Consider the following 16,773-nt stretch of genomic DNA (forward strand, 5'->3'; position numbering starts at 1 on the left):
TTTAAGGTCCCCAAACTATTTTTAGATGATTCTAGGATTTATTCCAAGGCTATTGGTGGAGTTATATGGCTTTTAAACATGTTTAAATGAGTTTACTCCCCATGTTTGAGGGGTTTACGGCCCAAGCATATTCCTTGTCCGTAAACTCTTATTTTCTCCTCAAAATTCATGTTTAGGGTGTTCTAAGTCTGGATTTGTAAGCCATAAGGTCGTATCTAAGTCCTAATGTTGGTTTGGAGGGATTACATTGCTTAAAACCCAAGTTTTTAGGTGTTTACGGCCCAAGCATGCTCCTTGGCCGTAAACACATGTTCCAGGTCCAAATTGATAGATTAAACACGAATTTGAAGGCCTAAGAGGTTAAACAACAAGTTGGGGATGTTACCTCAAAGATTTGGAGCCTTAATTCAATGTTTTGGACCTTGAATCTTTGGTTGAGGAGAGAGGTTAGAGAGAGAGTAGTGAGATGGAAAAAAAGCTTCAAATGAAAGTTTAGAACACTTTAAATAGTGTTCGGAATTTGGACACGGTGGAATTCTACCCGATACCGGCGTTAGACGGGGCTTTTGGTCGCACCCGACCAAGTTGCCGTAACCCGACATGGTCGATTCTAGAAATGTTCCGATTACTAATATGGGGTGTTAGAATGAGTTCTAAATGTACTAGGACACCCATTAAGTCATATTAGATAATCTCTAATTAACGACTTAATTTAATGACGAAATTGGAAATAAATTTGGAAACGACGATTGGTTAATTGAAATGGATTACGAAAAGGGTTACAAGCAATGGTACGAAATTTCGGGTTGTTACAGTTTGTTACCTGATTGGCAATGTCATATGGTATTTTCAATGGTGGGACACGAAACTTCCTTACCATGTTGAAAACAAATCGATTTAGCTTTCTTTTATATATGAGGGCTAAAATAGTAGAGGATATTGGTGATCCCGGTTGAAGACGAGTTACCCATGGACCCGTACAACATAGAATTGAGAGCATATCAAGATGATATAGGTCGTGGTTTGAATCACACCAACATGAACTTAGAATATATGATGAGTCACATGAACATACCATGCAATGAATCTTTTTGCGACTACCCTTACATTCGAAATTGGGAGGACCGTTGGAGGGCAAGAAAAGGTGGTGCGGGAGGAAGTGGAATCGGAGGAGGAGAGCAGGATGACGAGTGACTATCGTTTTATTTATGTTTGGAGTTTGTTTAGGACAATTTTATTTTTATTTGTTTGGTTGTTTTTATTTGTTTGGTGTGTTTATGTTTGAAAACTTGTAGTAATTAGGGAGAATGTAGGAATTTTAAGTTAATGTTTGTTTTCCTTATTATTATGTGGTTTTATGTCTTTGATTTTGCAGAAAATTAGGGTGAGAGTGATCTATTAATTAAAGTGTGGGGGAATTAATGTGAGCGGTCGATTTGTTTACAAGAAGATTAAAAGATTTGAGTGATTCGTTGAGTCCGATGTCTTAAAATGGTTAAAAATGAGTCTTATCACTGAAGAAAATAAGGATATGTATTACCCTAATACCATCCTTGAACACAAAATCAGAACTGGAGAAGAAAGGAGAAATTGCCCAAACAGAGCCAAAAAATCGTCGAGTGCATATTTGAAACTCGACGAGTTACAGAGGAATTTTTTGTTTTCTGTTGAGTCACGATCCAACTCAACGAGTCTCCACATAAAACTCGGCGAGTTGCTCAGTCTTTTATTTTCGAGTCTTCGATTTGATTCCACTTGAGGCAGACACTATACACATTTATGAGGCCCATTTCTAGGCGATTCCAAGAAGCCCTTTCCTGAATATTTAGAGGTGTCAACCACACGAGATTTTGAAACCCAAGGTGTGGATGAGTTGTTCCCATGCCGAAGTTAGATAAAGATGGAGCTTAAAAAGAAGAAGATCAACCTCGCCATTTCTATCCCAAGGGAGTCTGTTCCAATTCTCTCTTTACTTTTATGTTCTTTAATTGTTGTAACATGCAATTGGGAACATTGCATGAATTAAGTGTGGGGTAGGGGGTTGGCTACATTAGTTAAATTAGAATCCTAGTCATAAAATTAAAAAATTTTGTATAAAAAATTACTAGGATTAATTCAGAAAAAATTGGTAAAGCAATTAGGATTCCAGGCTAGTATTATGTTTGATGATTATATGAGGACCTAAATGTTTATTTGAGCCTATATACGTTACAGTGCATTTGTGGCCCCCTTTATTCTAGTGAAATCATGGAACATAAACACAACCTTGCTTAGTTTGTGGGACACAATATGTTTAGCAACGTGTACTAGAAATGCATCCAGGAAAGCTAAATCTCCTTGCATAAGCATATGTTTTTCTAGGTTTTTAGTTTGACTGAAAAAAGTGAGTTTGAAAAAAAAAAGATTGTTGAAATGTTTGAAAGAATCTACAAAGCTATGATGAACGAAGACATATCTACAAATTATTGAAGATTCAAGGCAAAAAGTTATCAACTCTTTTATTTTATAGTAATTTTATTTTTTCGGTTATTTTTCCATATGTATGCTTGGGGGTTTAACCAAATATTCCTTGAGGTTAAGAAATTTTTTTGCAGATGGATTCGGAGGGATACATAAAATAAGTGTTGTTAGGAAAAAAATTGGCGAGTGTTTATGAAGATTGTGAGTATTTAGGGTTAAGGGGGGTCCTTATGAAAAAATTTAGACACAAATGCATTCGTTGCGGTCTTGGCATAATGGTTGGGTTCGATAGGGATTGTATTATGTGATATTAGTGTGCTAAAATTCAGTCTTGCTTTGGGGCAAGCAAAAGTCAAGTGTGAGGTATTTTGATATCTGCATATTTAGTCATATAATTCATACAATATCTTAGTACTTTTTGTTGTTTTTGTCTTTATTTATGAACAAAAGGTGCTTAATTGGATTAAAATTTCATATTTAGCCTTAAAGAAATGCTTGGATGAAAAAGGAAGCGGATTGAGTAATTGGAAGCTTGGAATTTGGAGATTGAAGAAAGAATGCTAAAATGAAGAAAAAATCTTCGAGTTTCTTTCAACTAGACGAGTTCCCAAGAAGTTTCCCGACGAATACGTGACTTGTCGGACACATGTGTTTAAAGAAAAACTCGACGAGTTGGAGTTGATTTTTGGAATCTATATATAGATCGTTTCTCATTCGAACCCTAACTTTTGTTGGAGGCTTTTGGAGAGTTTTGGAGACCAAAGACATTACCAAGAGGCTTTGGGAACCATAATTCAACTAGAAGGCAATTTTGAAGAGATCAAAGGCAAACAACATTACTTTTCTATTAATCTTTTATGTGAATCATGTTTGAACCATTAGATTTCGATTTTTGTGATTTATTTGATGTGCTTATGAGCTAAAAACTTCATATTTCTGTTATGATCTTATGAATATGGTTTGATTGAGTAGCTTGGATTATATAGATTGTGTTATTTATCTTGTTAAGCTTGTTAAAATATCATTGCATGTTAATGATAATTATTTTCTATTAATAACTAAGTAATTGAGTTGCATGAACATTTTCTTGATTGCTTGAATCTTATAGATTTGTGAAAACAAGATTGTATGCCTAGTATTAGTGAACATGAACCTAGGGTTAACTATAAAATAAGTAATCTAATGTGTGAGCATATTTGATGACCAACCTCATATGAGTTAATAAACCAACCAATTTGATTAACTAATGTTACAAGTGTTACTTCATTCGAACTGAACACTAGGAAACCTGTTAGTTTAATCAACTGGCCGTTGTTTAAATTAACTTATTTACTAAAGGATTAGTAATAGTGAACATGAACCTAATCGCATTATAAATCAGTAACCAATGACATATTAATCCATTGCACTCGCCACGAAATCAACCACAGGAATAAGTGAATCGAATCTAAACGGAAGTCTCTTTAATTTGATTGAATCTAGTTGTCTTTTGTTCCTCTTTTGGTTGTTAATTACCTCTTTGCTAAAGTGTTTGGGAAGTTACTTAAGTTTCTAGTCTTGCAAAACTACAGAAATCCCTCATTTTAATTAACTGCTTTCTTTAGATAATATTAGTATTAATTTTAATTGTTTACCGTTTCCTGTGTTCGATACCCTACTTGCTTAAACTAAACTGTTATCGATAGGTACACTGCCTACGTGTGTTTGTTTAATTTGAGTTGGTTAGGATTAAGACTGGTATACTTTACATGCATCAATGCATCTCCCATTAACATGAACACAATGTTTTAAAAATTGGTTATGAACTGGTTGGACCAGAAACCAGAGATGAGCGGTTCAACGACGACCGACTTTATGCTAAGTTTTTTATCAGATCGATTCGATGGTTTATTAGACTTAAATAGTTTCATTTCACTTAGTTCGTTAAAAAACATCCAATTTTCAAAACAAGTTGAATAGCTTCATCGATCAGGTTATTTGGAGCGTACACAACCCGAAATGCACACCACTACCATAACTAAAAGAATTCTAGGTTATATATATATATATATATATATATATATATATATATATATATATATATATATAGAAACAGGATCACGTGAGGATTCTTTTTTTTGATGAGGATCCCTCTTGTGCCTTCACCATCGTTTGATTCCTCATCGGAATCGTCCCCCTCGTAGTCCATCTCTAGGTACTCCTCAGGACCCACTACTAGGTTTTTCTTCATGAGCCTCTCCTGGTTCTTCCTTGGTCCGTTCGTTGGCCACTACGGCAGGATAGTAAGGGTCTTCTTGGTAAGATCCAGCCATGTTGCCTGTCCGAGAACAGAGGAAGGAGACACATGTAGAAGGTTTAAGTGTGGATGTCATATGGTATTCTAAAGTACTACTATAGCATTACATGTTTGATCCTAGGGTTTCCTGGTGTACAAAATCGTTTCAAGACTACCCTCACTCCCAAATACATGTTGTTTGTATCTCAAATAAATATAGTTGATCAGGCTATATTTATCCCAGATATGATTACATAACTGTGCAGGATTGACTGTAGTGTTCAACATCTAAATACTTTGGTTTTGTTCTTGTTATGATACGGTTCTAGCAAGTATGTATACTTTTAGAAGATACTTATATTCTTAAGGTGTACTTTTAGTCAGGGTGTTTTAGTCCCATTGTATTTATAGTTGCATATCTTGTATGGTTAGATATACTAGTTCACTATAAATAATGGTTTGACACCAATTTGTCATACCCCCGAACCAAGACGACAGAAACGTCCGGGGGCGGATGACTTCATGTACAATATCATAACAATTGAATATTAATGAAGCATAGCAACCAAACATCATACATTACAATATACCAACATCCATTGTCTTACAAATTGTACTTTTTTATCAATTACACAAAAATAAAATAAAGTATGGTCGCTCAAAAGGTAGTAAAACAATCCTGATCCAAGGCTCGAGTACCTGGTCACTAAGTCCCTGAGAATACAAGTCGTTTTAAAAAGCATCAACATAGAATGTTGGTGAGCTCATAAGCATATTTGTATGAAAAACTTTGTAATATCTTTTCTTATAATAAGTGTAAATCTCCAGAAAATCCAACATTTTCTATAAAAAAAAAGTAGATTGTGAGTTTCGTTCCAAAACCGTGTATAATTGCATGCATGTCCTTTATTATCCTTTGTTTGTATTTGAAAAGAGTGTATCCCCAGAAAATCCCATATTTTTTCTATATATAGGTGTTGTGGTGTTAAAACCCTAAGACTCGAGTGGTGAAATCAGTTTTCAAAGTATACGAAGCATAGCTTGGTATTTTGTGAAAACTAGTTGAGTGTAAATTCTTCGTAAATTCCAATAATGTGGTTATTCTCTATGTATCTCTTCCTTGTAGAGTAATGATGAATAAATCCATAATATCCTATATTTCTGATATATAACGGTGTTGTGGTCTTAAAACCCTAAGACCCGAGTGGTAAAATGTCACACCCCAAAACCTTGACGGCAAAAACGTTCGGGGGCGGAGGACGTCATGTACATTATCATATCAATGCATAATAGTAAAAAAGCAACAACATAATCCATTGCATTAATAGAATAATTTAATACAAGTGTGTTTTTTGTATAGTTTGTAAGACACCAAAATATGAATAAAAATAAAAGATGAGTCTTGTATATGCTCCGTCTTATCAAAACCTGGTCCAGTGTACCTGTCTACTGGTGACATGAGAATACAAGTTATTTTGAAAGAGTATATCAGCCTTTAAGCTGGTGAGTTCGTAAGTGTTTAGTGTCAGTTGTTGTAATAATTTAATGAAAGTGTTTGCAAATGTTTGTATCTCCTAGAAAATCCTATATTTTCTACTTTAACTGAAATGTAGTCTTCTACCAAGACATGAATGTTCTGTATGTTTTCTACTTGTGTAAAAGTGAGTGTTTTCCCAAAGACTGACTATCATTTACCAAAAATATACTTTACATTGTCGTTTATGTGAGAAGATCACAATTTGAATGTAATGGGAAAATAATAAAGATGTACTTGTAGTATTTGTATATAGCAACTACCGTTAAACTAACTACCCTAAAACAATTGTTTTAATTAAGGTAAAATGTGATGAGGTTGTAACCATACTTGATTGACTAGAAAGACACGACGATCAAAGACGTCGAAATGGTATGACATTCATCACCCGTAGACGTGTAGGTCTCACTGTAGCTAGCAACAAGGTGTAGGATGGTCAATCTCGTATAGATCTATACAAAAATTCACGCTCTTCCTCCAGGAGACTCTTGTTACAAAACGTGACACAACAATATATTGCCATGCCATGAAGTAGTGGCTCACATTAATGTTATAGTGTTCTTGTATTAGTATAGTGTTCTCTCTGCTCTAGTGTATTGTATGTTCTCTTTGTATAGTGTAGTGTATGTTCTCTTTGTTTCTCAACATAGTATTTTCTTTCTATATCTCATTATAGTAAGTTTAAACTGACTCATGTATGAACTGAGTCTTGTATGTTTCATTGTACTAGAAATAGTGAGTAGTAATCCTTTAAACTATACCTATTATAGTTTATTAGTAATGTTGTTTGAATGACTGAGTATGTTTGTACACCTTTGCTACTCAAAGGTGTTGAACTGATGTAAGAACTTTTATATCTATACATGTATACATAATATATAACTAAGATTCAAACGATACCCGGACAAACAACCGGATACCCTAAGTCCACAACCAAACAAGGAACATGAAATAAAGTGAGTTATCAATCCTAAGCCCTGTTAACCTTATTTATATAGCAATATCTATATAGACATGATTTTGACAATATATTAGTTTAAAAGAGTTTAATAAAAACTTTAACAAATAAAAGAGTTTTAACCATTTGAATGGCTATTTATGACTTGATATCCGCTATAAAAATGTTTTGAAATAGATTGCTTGATAAAACCGTTTAAAGTATACGAAATCCACTTGTTTGATAGTTATTAATCATATGTGATTGATATAATAAGTATAATGTTTCTACTTGTATTCCCCCCCCCCCCCCCCCCGCCATAAAAGCATTTAAAAGATAAGTTAAGGGGTATGAACTCACCTATAGTGAGTGATACGAATGTAAGTTCGATATAGGATGCTAAGTGTCAAGTGAAGCCTCGAGCACAAACGGATCCTATTAAGCATATATTGACACATGTATGTATATAATTAGTGTATATACAACTAATCATGCAAGGAAGCCACCTTAGGGACTAGGAAACACTTAGACTAAAGTGTTACAATCACATATGATTGCATCAAAGAGGGTTTACGACCACACTAGGGTGTGTACGGCCAAGATGTGTACGGTCCTTGTGGTGTACGTCCATTGAGTGTACGGTCATGGAGTGTACGACCGTACACTCATGGAAGAACATGCAAAGGAGTTGTTTTTCGGTCCTATCTAGCATCCATTAAGTGTTCAAGATCCTATGTTGAGACATTAGATGAGTTTGAGGCCAAGACATGCATCAAACAGGGGTTTACGGCCATATGGGGTGTGTACGGTCGTACACCCTTGGTGTTCTTGCATTAGATGGTGATCCAAGGCTAGGAATCAAGTGTTTCTCAAGCTTAACTAGAAGGTAGAAGAGATACTCACACTTTTGAGGGTTCCTATGGAGTTTATGGCCCAAGAACTAGTAGGTGTTCTTGGTGAAAGTGATGAAGACTTGAAAATATAACCAAAAGAGATAATTTCATGGATGAAATCATGGATCTTCGCTAGATAAAGCAATGAATCAAGTAATCAATAGAATGAATACTTACATATTTGAAGATCAATGTGAAAAGCTTGATGATAGTTAAGAGAGAATTGACTTTCTTGACTTGGAAGTGTGAAAAGTGAAGGAAAAAGAAGGAATGACTCATATATGGGCATGAGTTCACGGCCACATTGAGTGTGTGGCCGTACATCATGTGTACGACCGTACACTCCTCTTGAAGAAGTGTTTGGCTTGAATGCAACTCGATGAACTTAAGATAACTCATCCCTAAACCCAAACCTTGACTGTATTAGGCTTAGAACACTCAAATAGACCCTAAACAATGCTAAAAGATAGCAAAAATGAGTCTGACTTTGATTGAATTGAATGGATGTACAAGATAGAAATTGGAGGTTGTTACATCATCCCCCCGTTAGAGATAATTTCTTCCCGATATTAGAGTTTAAGCAATTACAAATAATTAATCGAAAAGATGAGGATAGTTCAGTTTCATTTGATCCTCATGCTCCCAAGTGAATTCAGGTCCTTGCTTGGCATTCCAACGAACCTTCACTATTGGGATACGACTTTGCTTCGTTTGCTTGACCTATCGGTCCATGATCTCTACTGGTTCTCCCACGAATTTGAGGCTCTCGTTAATCTCGATCTCGTCGAGTGGGATTACAAGAGTCTCGTCGGACAGACACTTTTTCAAGTTCGAGACGTGGAAAGTAGGGTGTATGTTACTAAGTTCGTGAGGTAGTTTGAGTTTGTAAGCTACAGGGCCGATTCTAGCGATAATCTTGAAAGGCCGTAAGTATCTTGGATTTAGCTTTCCACGCTTTCCGAAGCGTATCAAGATCTTTAAGGGTGAGACCTTCAATAGAACGCGGTAGCCCACCTGGAGTTCCAAAGGTTTCCTTCTCTTGTCTGCGTAGCTTTTCTGTTGGTCTCTAGAGGCTTTCAATCATTCACGAATCTGAATGATCTTCTCTATCGTTTCCCGAATGATTTCAGGACCTATGAGAGTGTTGTCAGGAACACGTCCTTTAGCTAACTGAGTGTCGCCCACCTCAGCCCAGCACAAAGGGGATCTGCACTTACAGCCATAGAGGGCTTCAAATGGAGCAGCCTTTATGCTCGTATGATAACTATAATTGTAGGAAAACTCGACAAGGGGTAAATGAATATCCCATTCCTTTCCAAATTCAATTACATAGGCTTGGAACATATCTTTCAAAGTTTGAATAGTCCTCTCTCTTTCTCTGTCGGTTTATGGATGGTAGGCTGTACTCATGTCCAGCCTAGTTCCTAGGGAACCTTGCAGCGACTGCCAAAACCTTGAAGTGAATCTACTATCTCTATCAGAGATAAAGGATATGGGAACACCATGCAGTCGTACGATCTCCTTAATGTAAGTTATAGTTAGTTTCTCCATCTTGTTAGTTTCTTTGATAGGCAGGAAGTGCACGGACTTGGTTAACCTGTCTACGATCACCCATATGGTATCGAGACCACCCATTGTCTTGGGAACTTGGTTATGAAGTCTATTATGATCTGCTCCCACTTCCATTCCGGTATCTCCGGTTGTTGAAGTAAACCTGATGGTTTCCGGTATTCGACCTTAACCTTGGCGCAAGTAAGACACTTACTCACGAAGGTAGCAATCTCTGCTTTCATGTTAGGCCACCAGTATAGCTTTTTAAGATCCAGGTACATCTTATCTGAACCTAGGTGGACGGAATATCGAGTGTGGTGCGCTTCGGTCATGACCAAGTCTCTGAAACCACCGTGCTTTGGTGTCCAGATCCAATCCATGAGATATAAGGCTCCGACACCCTTGACTTCCAAGTTTTTATCCATCCCTCTTAGGGATTCTCCTGCCACATGTTCAAGTTTCAAGGCTTCATGTTGAGCCTCCTTAATTTGTGTGGACAAGCGTGAATGGATAGTCATAGTCAATGATTTGACTCTATGACCAGAGTATTCTTTCCGACTTAGGGCGTCAGCTACTACGTTGGTTTTATTGGGATGATAATGAATTTCTCATTTGTGGTCATTGAGTAGCTCGACCCACCATCGTTGTCTCATATTTAGCTCCTTCTGGTCGAATATATGTTGAAGGCTCTTGTGGTCTATAAAGACAGTGCTTTTTGTACCATACAAGTAGTGTCTCCAGATCTTCAGAGCAAATACGACTGCTCCTAACTCAAGATTGTGTGTGGTGTAGTTGACTTCATGTGTCTTCAATTGTCTTGAGGCATAGGCGATGACCTTACCTCATTGCATCAGAACACAACCAAGCCCTTAGTTGGATGCATCACAATAAACCACGATGTCTTCTATCCCTTTTGGGAGGGATAGTATCAGTGCGCTGCATAAGGATCGCTTTAGCGTTTGGAACGCCTTCTCTTGTTTCTCTTCCCAGTCAAAGGCCACGCCTTTGTGGGTCAATGCAGTAAGCGGTTTCGCGATCCTAGAGAAGTTCTGAATGAACCTACGATAGTAGCCAGTGAGGACTAGAAATTGAAGAATTTTTGTAGGCGTCTTCGGTGCTGACCCATTCTCAATGGCCTTTATTTTGGAAGGGTCCACATGAATTCCCTCTTCACTAACAACGTGACCCAAGACTTTGACTCTTCGAATCCAAAAATCGCACTTTAAGAACTTCACATAGAGTTTCTCTGATCGTAATGTTTCTAATACTTGACGTAGATGCTTGCTATGCTATTTTACTACGATAGTAGATAAGTATGTCATCAATGAACACAATGACGAAGTGATCCAAGTAAGGACGACATACCCTATTTATTAAGTTAATGAATACTGCGGGCGCATTAGTCAATCCAAATGGCATCACTACAAACTCGTAGTGTCCATAACGAGTTCGGAAGTCTGTCTTGGGAACATCCTCCTCTAGCACTCGTAATTGGTGATACCTGAATCTCAGATCTATCTTTGAAAAGTAATTCGCCCCTTGCAGTTGGTCAAACAAATTGCTTAGTAGTCTTGAGTACGACCCATGACACGATGCCTAACCTTCCCCCCATCAAATCGGGGACATGCACCTCCTCCCATACAACATTTCAAATGGTGGTCGGTCAATGCTAGCATGATAACTGTTGTTGTAGGAGAAATCGACCAGTGGAAGGTAAGTATCCCAACTCCCTCCAAAATTTAACACACATGCCCGAAGCATATCTTCGAGCGTCTAAATCATTCTCTCACTCTGTCCATCAGTATAGGGGTGGTATGATGTGTTGAAATGCAACTGAGTACCCAATTCCTCATGAAACTTCCTCCAGAACCTGAATCTGAAACGAACATCCAAGTCCGAAACCACCGAAACTGGCACTCTGTGCCGAACCACCACCTCCCGAATGTAAATGTCAGCTAACTTCTCAGTGGATATACTCTCAGCAATCGGTATAAAATGTGCACTCTTGGTCAATAGATCAACAATGACCCAAATAGCATCAACTCCACATGTCGCATATTCAGATTCGGATGATCCTTCAAGTACCTCAAACTCTTGTAGTTAGTGTAGATACCACACCTAACCCCATAAAGATAATGTCTCCAAATCTTATGGGCAAAAATCACGGCCTCCAACTCCAAATCATGCATATGATAATTCGCCTCATGAGGCTTCAGCTGCCTCGTAGTGTAAGCAATCACATGCCCCCTCTGCATAATAAGAGCTCCCAAACCCAATATTGAGGCATCACAATAAATCACAAAATCATCCATACCCTCGGGAAGCGCAAGAATCGGGGCCTCACAAAATCTTTACTTCATCATCTCAAAATCCAACTGTTGATCAGCCCCCCCCCCCCCACCGAAAAAGCACATTCTTCTTCGTCAAGTGATTCAAAGGAACTGCAATCTTGGAGAAGTCTTGGATAAATCTCTGATAATACCCTGCGAGGCCTAGAAAGCTTCGAATCTTAGATGGAGTCTTCGGGACCTGCCATAGCATCACGGCCTCGGTCTTGGCCGTATCGACCGATATACCCTCCTGGTTAATGATGTGCCCCAAGAACTACACCCCGCGCAACCAAAAAACACATTTGGAGAATTAAGCATACAATCTCTCCCTCCTCATGGTCTCCAACACCTCACGCAAATGCTCCTCATGCTGCTTCTTGGTCTTGGAGTAGAACAAAATATCATCAATAAACACTATCACCGACTGATCCAACATCCCCCTACAAAACCGATTCATGAGATTCATGAACGTTGTTGGTGGATTGGTGAGCCTGAATAACATCACCACAAACTCGTAATGACCATAACGAGTCCTGAAGGACGTCTTCTGCACATCGTCATCGCTTACCCTCATCTAATGGTAACCTGATCGTAGATCAATCTTGGAAGAACAAGATGCACCTTGTAACTTGTCAAATAAGTCATCGATCCTCGAAAGTGGGTGACGGTTCTTCATCGTTAGCTTATTCAACTCCCGGTAGTCAATGCACATCTTGTGTGAACCATCCTTCTTTTTCACGAGAAAAATCATGCTCCCCAAGGTGAGCTGCTTGGTCGAATAAACCCTTTGTCTAGCTGTTCCTAAAGCTGCATAGACAACTCCTGCATCTCGGTGGTGCCAAGCGATTTGGCGCTTTAGTTATTGGAGCAACACAAGAAACCAAATCAATCTGAAACTCGACCTGCCTCTCGGGAGGCACTCCTGGAAAATCCTCAGGAAATACATCAGGAAAATCCTGAACAATGGGCACCCCACTCAACTCCTTCGTGCCATCAACTCGAGTGTCTGAAACATAGGCTAGGAACCCCGAACAACCCTATAGAAGATATCTATTGGCCCTCGAAACTAAACAGAGATTCGACCCATACAAAGCTCCCTCGCCAGGAATTACCAGTTCTCCGCACTTAGGGTTCGAAATCTCACTAGCAGATGCTCGCAATCAATCATGGCCCCATTGGAGCCCAACCAATCCATCCCGATGATAACCTTGAAACCTCTCAATGGAATCGACACCAAATCAATAAATTATTTCTCACTAAACAGGTCCAGGACACACCCACGATGAACCCTCAGAGCACTCACGGTACGGTTATCCATAATCTCAACCTCCAATGGAAAATCCAGAGTCTAGGGAGTATCACAAACCTTCTTGCTAAGTGAAAGAGATACAAATGATCGGCTAGCTTCCGAATCAGAAAATACATGAGCAGTCATACCATTGACCACAGAGGTCCCTATATAAGATCGGATATAATCATAAGCATAAATAAATAAATAAAGGAAGAAATAAAAATATGAATAAGACACGTACCAGTAACCACATCTGGTATTGCACAGGCCTCATCAGTGGTCAGCCGCAATGCCTTGCTTTTCACCATAGGTGCCTCCGCCTTGCCTGTATGGCCTTCAATATACCTTAAAGTGGATGGCGTAGGCGCCGCCACTGCTCCTCCTGCTAGTCTCAGACAATCGTCCTTTTTATTGTCTGTCTGGTTGTAGTGAAAACAATTCAATGCACTCCGAGGGCAATCCTTACTCATGTGCCCCGTTGTCTGACCACCCCTAAAACATCTCAAACCTACCAACCTACATACCCCACTGTGCGAGTTGCCGCACTTGCTACAACGTCCCCAGCCCTGTTGGCTCCTAGCATGTGGCTCCGAAGGCCTTTTTGCCTGGCCCACAACTGTCTGCACTTTCTATGGCTTGCACAATGTCCAAAGCTCCAGCTCAATCTCCTACTCATGGGCCTTTTTGATCATATCATTCAAGGTCTTGCACCCTGAAAAGCTCACAAACTCCTTGAAGGCATCCCTTAGCATGCCATGATACCTCGTCTTCTTCATTTCCTCATCTGCAACATATTGTGGGACCAATAAAGCCTTCTCCCTGAATTTGGCGGTAATCTCCGCCACAGTCTCTGTAGTCTGGAGATGGTCCTGGAACTCCCTCGCAAATCGCTACACCTCAATAACTGGTGTAAACTCCCTCTAGAACCTCCTAACAAAATCCTCCCAAATCATGACTGCCACTTCCTCCGACCCTACAACTCGGCTAACCTCCTCCCACCAATCTCGTGCTCAAGCCCTCAGCAGGTAGGATGCAAATCCTACCTTTTCCCCTTCTTGGGAAAAGCTCGTCCACCGAGCATTCTCCATGTCAGTGATCCAACGTTGTCTACCGATGGGGTCCTTAGCCCCAAAGAATTTAGGAGCTCCACAGGCCTTGAACTCTTGAAATGAGGGAGTTCAAGCTCTTATCTGACCCACAACAATCTCAACTCAAAAAAGCCTGAGCCTCTCATCCATCAGCTCCATAATCCCCTCCTTGATGGTACCAAACATCAAAGGAGTATCATCCAATATATCGTGAGTAACCTCAGCTGAAATGAATTCGCGCAACATCTCCTCAATTGGTTCCGTGCTTGAGCCAGAACCTGAACTGGAACCAGAACCTGAACCTGAACCTGAACCTCCTCGAGTAGTCATCACCATAATCAATCTGAAAAAAATATAAATAATCAATATATGAATCGAGGAAACTCTCACTGTACCGACCTTCTTTGAGTTTCCAGATCTACTCTTATCTTAGGTATAGATCATGTGCTTCCAGTAATACAGCCCAATACTAGCTTTCATACCAACGTGTACCTTCCTCAAGAGTAGTTATGGGTCCTCTAAGTCACCACACTGAAACCATATACCAACCATATGCTAGCAGCATACATATCCTAGGTACTCCTAGGAAGTCTCAACTCCTAACGCCCGCAATACTAAGAACCTCAATCAATACCGACGGTTGCCCTACGCATGCAAGTTATACAAAAACTAGGATCACATAGACTGTCAAATGATGATTCTAACCTAAGTCCATAACCAAACAAGCAACATGAAATGAGGCTAAATCAATAATTCTAGGGCTATATAATCCTAATCATGTACAAAGTTGAAAGCATACACTTAGAAATTAACTAAGCTAATATCGATCCTAAGTAATACATAGAATCTAACCCTCCTAGGCTATAAGGCATCACACAAATATGGTAATTCTATCATGTGATTCCTGAAGGTACCCTTAACCCTAATCTAGCATGTGATTCAAATATCAAGCATACTAATCATAACACATAAGTATGAGTATTTTGGGAATTACTTACTCGAGCTCGGCTGATTACACACATCGCACCCTTTTTACGTAGTAAAAATCTTTCTAAAAATTCAATTTTATTTTCTTTTAAAAGATTATCATTTCCTCAATTTGAGTTCTAACGCACTCGAAAGTGTGCCTGAATCCCACAAACCAAGGCTATGATATCAACTTCTAATGTCCCCAAAATCATGGAAAACAATTTCATTTTTAATTTAATCAAAAACCATCAAGTATTCATAACAAACCCAAACTTAGTATATCAAATGCGTATAATCATCAGAGTACAAAGCTAAATCATAAAGAAAATGCAGAACATTGGTGGATGCCCTGCGATCATGTCGGGGCCTTCCCTTTTGTACAATGAACATATACATATAACAGCACATGGCTATGTCAGGTCCGTATCTACCCCATATGATAGCATGTAGTTGTGTCGGATCTGTATCAACCCATATAACAACATGTAGTTGTGTTGGGTCCATATCAACCCCCGAGTCCGTAGTGACTCCGAGCTCGGTATGGCTCTCCCTCTCTCTCTCTCTCTCTCTATATATATATATATATATATATATATATATATATATATATATATATATATCATTCAATCATATCAACATAATCACATGCTCACATACATCTAACATATATCAATCATCGCGCCGACATTGGTGCTTTTGACCAACTGGTGTGATAAGAAGACTCACCTCTCAGACACACGAAAAATATCTAAAAGGGACTGCTCCAAAAATCAGCTCAACTGGACACCTATTCAATGATCTGACTAAGCTTAATTATAATTCAAAATACCCAAAATACCCCGAGGTTAAGCATAGCCAAACAAGTTCAAAAGTCAAAGTCAACGGCCAAAGTTGACTTGCCACGTCATAGTGTTCATTCATCACGTTGTGTTCCATAAGGACAAAACAAATGATCTGACCCCCAGTCCCCACGACGTGGTGACCTGACACCACGTCGTGGTAACATGGTTCCAAACAGCTTAATTGATTAAGCTATTTCCTTCAACCTCTCAAGCTAAAAAGCTTAGATCTCACTCAAAACATGATCTAGATGGATAAACTTTCTCACTTCTCCCCTAAGGACCATCCGAAAAAGTTCAAAGCTTAAACCTTAGGTTCTGTAAGGCATTAACTTAACCATTAAGCATTTATTCCTTTAAATCTAAGTCCATCTTCTCTAATAGGTTTCTAACACCGAAATCAGCATCAAAGTTGGTGCTTTATAGACATGCATGTCCAGTGCATCTCTTGAACCCATATTAGGCCAAAATAAGATTTTATAACCTAAATCTCATGCATGATTACAATATGCAACTAAACCTCAGATCCAAGCCACCAATTTCACCAAATGCCCTAAAGATTCATAAAGTTGCAAACTTTTTGAAATCCCACCATTCTAACTAGCT

Source organism: Lactuca serriola, chromosome 4 (genome assembly GCF_051521515.1).
Source record: "Lactuca serriola cultivar US96UC23 chromosome 4, Lser_US96UC23_V15, whole genome shotgun sequence".
Taxonomy (NCBI): Eukaryota; Viridiplantae; Streptophyta; class Magnoliopsida; order Asterales; family Asteraceae; genus Lactuca; species Lactuca serriola.